Source organism: Hipposideros armiger, unplaced genomic scaffold (assembly GCF_001890085.2).
Source record: "Hipposideros armiger isolate ML-2016 unplaced genomic scaffold, ASM189008v1 scaffold_1244, whole genome shotgun sequence".
Lineage (NCBI taxonomy): Eukaryota > Metazoa > Chordata > Mammalia > Chiroptera > Hipposideridae > Hipposideros > Hipposideros armiger.
Genome location: NW_017732594.1, coordinates 268,585 through 271,708, shown reverse-complemented (window position 1 = coordinate 271,708; position 3,124 = coordinate 268,585).

Below are 3,124 nucleotides of genomic sequence, written 5' to 3'. Positions count from 1 at the left end.
TTATCCTCTGTTATGCTTGACTACATGGTGTGAGCTCAGTGGGAGAAGATTTCACTGCTGCGGAGTTGATTGTAGTTTTCCAAAGTGCACAAAATGATAAAATAAATACTATTTCAATTTATCTTTCCAGCTACACAAATCATAGAACAAGTCGTAGATCTTTTAAAAAGATGTTTTCTGGCATTCTCTGCTTCTCTCAAGCTTCCTGTGCTCCCACCATCACCACAGCAGAAAGTTCGGCAATCAATAATGTGTATATAGGACACGTTGTTTTTCTTCATTTCAGGTACAACTTTTCTACATCCTCCCACTCCCAAACCCAACTCCTTCAGCTAAGTCCTGTATACAACATTTTACTCCTTACTTATTGATTCATTCCAACCCAGAAGGGACTCCAACAATATTTCTTGAAAAAAAATTAGCTCTTTTTGCTTCATTTTACGGTCTTCCACATCCTCACCATCATTCCACTAGGACGGTGTTACTAGCCCCAGCTTGAAAGGTCATTTCCTAGTACAGATAACGCCATAACGTGTCAAGTTATCAGTATGTCTGTCATCCATCCCCAACCCAAAGACTTGACAGTGATGACTAAATAAACTCATAAATTTTCCAGCCAAACACATAATACTAAATGCCCCCAATTCAGCATTTTTGCCCAAAATATCTGCTGTTCTGAAAAGTCCACTGCTTATTTGTTTTGTAATTAAAATGCTGTACTATTTATAAAACTTTTCTACATGGTAGCTTCAAAAGGAGCCCATGATTAGCAATTATTTTAATGTTTCTTGATTTTACAAATTATTCATTACGCAACTAAGTAGATTAAGTAGAATTCCTCATTTCCTAACGTTAACATGGTTTTCCTTCACAATTTCATATTGATTCCCTTTTTCCTTTGCAGAAGAAGATTGGAAGGTGACTGTTGTCACTGGGGATCTTGACAATGCCAGTACCATGGCAACAGTATCTCTTTATGTCTATGTAGAAGCAAGACCATCAGGTCCAATTATTTTGGGTTCTGGGAAACACCAGCTAACACCAGCTGTTTAACCCCAACAGTGCAGATATATTCAAGGTAAAATCGATACGCTATAACTTGCTTGCTAAGATATATTTTGATATACTTTCCCTAAGATGGAGTAGATAGTTGTTTTATTATTGCATTTTTTTTTGGTAAACTTGGAATCTTTTATCCTAAGGGAGTTAGGAAATAAGAGTAATAACAGGGATTTAAGATTTTTCTTTCTTCCCTATTTTTTATTTGCATAAAGGTAACAAAGTATATGAACTTTAGAAAATTTAAAAATTAGAGTGGAAAAATTTACTTATAATTCTGCCACAGTCAAACATTTCCATTTTTAATATATTTTCTTGTCTTTACTCATATCCAAAGGGTATGATGCAGTGATGGAAAGGTGGTGCAACCTAATGGCTAAGACATGGTGTGAAGGGGCAGATGGCCAAGATTTGAATGCTGACTTTAGCATTTACTAGCATGGTATCCTCAACACGTTACTTAACTGCTATGTGCCTCAGTAATTCGTACCTCAAAGGATTATCATGAGGTTTAAATGAATTAATTCAAGTAAAATGTTAGGTACAGTGCCTGAAATGCTTAATAAATATTTGCTATGAAGATTGTAGTACATAAACAATTTGTAGCCTTTTATTTATGCAAGGAACTATATAACCTTCCTAATTATAATTTTTCTTAATTAAATATTGAGTGTATGAAATTTACCTTTGCTATTGTTGGACATTTAAATGGCTTCTAGGTTTTTATTATTATAAATAATGCTATGATGAAAACCATATGTTCATTACCTTAGTTTCTTCTTTTTTTTAACCAAAGCTATCTTATTTCCTAATGACAAACTCTGAGAAATGTGAGTACTTTTGATGCGTTCTTACAAAGTACTTTGTGAAAGTGTCTAATTTATAGCACAGTGCCTGGCAGAACATAGTAAGCAATTGGTAAATTTTAATTGTTATTGAATCATTACTACAAACTCCAAATCATGGTACCTATTTCTTTCATGTATAGTGTTTAATATCTTTTAATTAAAATTTCTCAGTACCTCTTTGCAAGTTACAGTATGTGACTATGGATCTATGTAAGGCATTTTTACTTCTTAACTTTTTATTAAAAGAGCTTTATTTAAATATAATTGACATATTATCACATTCACCCATTTAAACACAATTCATGGTATTTAGTATATTCATAGAGTTGTACAACCATCACCACACCCTAATTTTAGAACATTTTTTCATCCCAATAGAAAGCACAAACCGGTTAGCAGTAAAGTTTCAACCCCCTATTCTCCAGCCTTAGGAAACCAGAAATTTTCTTTCTATCTACATTGATTTTCTCGTTCTAAATATTTCATATAAATGCACTTGTACAACATGGAGTCTTTTGTGTATGGTGTTTTTTTCTTTGCATGGTGTTTTAAAGTTTATTCAAGTTGTAGCATGTATCAGTATTTCATTGTTTATAATATAGCATTGTATGGCTATATCATATTTTATTTATCCATTTGTCAGTTAATAGACATTTGGATTATTTCTACTTTTCAGCTATGAATAATTATTATGAATAATGCTGCTATGAACATTTATGTACAAGTTTTTGTTTGGACGTATGTTATTATTTCTTTGGGGTAGATACATAGGAGTAGAATTACTGCATCATGTGGTAACTCTGTGGTTAACATTTTGAGCAACAGCCAAACTCTTTTCAATATACCTGAGCCAGTTTTACATTTTCACCATCAATGTATGAGGTCTCTACCTTCTCACAGACGTTTGTTTTTGTCTGTCTTCTGATACTAGCAACCCTGTGGGTGTGAAGTGATGTCTCATTGCGATTTCAATTTGTATTTTCCTAATGACTAATTATGTTGAGCATCTTTGCAAATGCTTGTTGGGCATTAGTATATCTTCATTGGAGAAATATCTATTCAAATCCTTCCTTCATTTTTAATTGTATTGTTTATCTTTTTACTAATGAGTTTAAGAGTTCTTTAAATATTTTGGATGTGAGCTTCTTATCACATATATGACTTACAAATGTTTTCTCCAATTTTGTGAGTTGTCTTTTAATTTTCTTGATGGTATA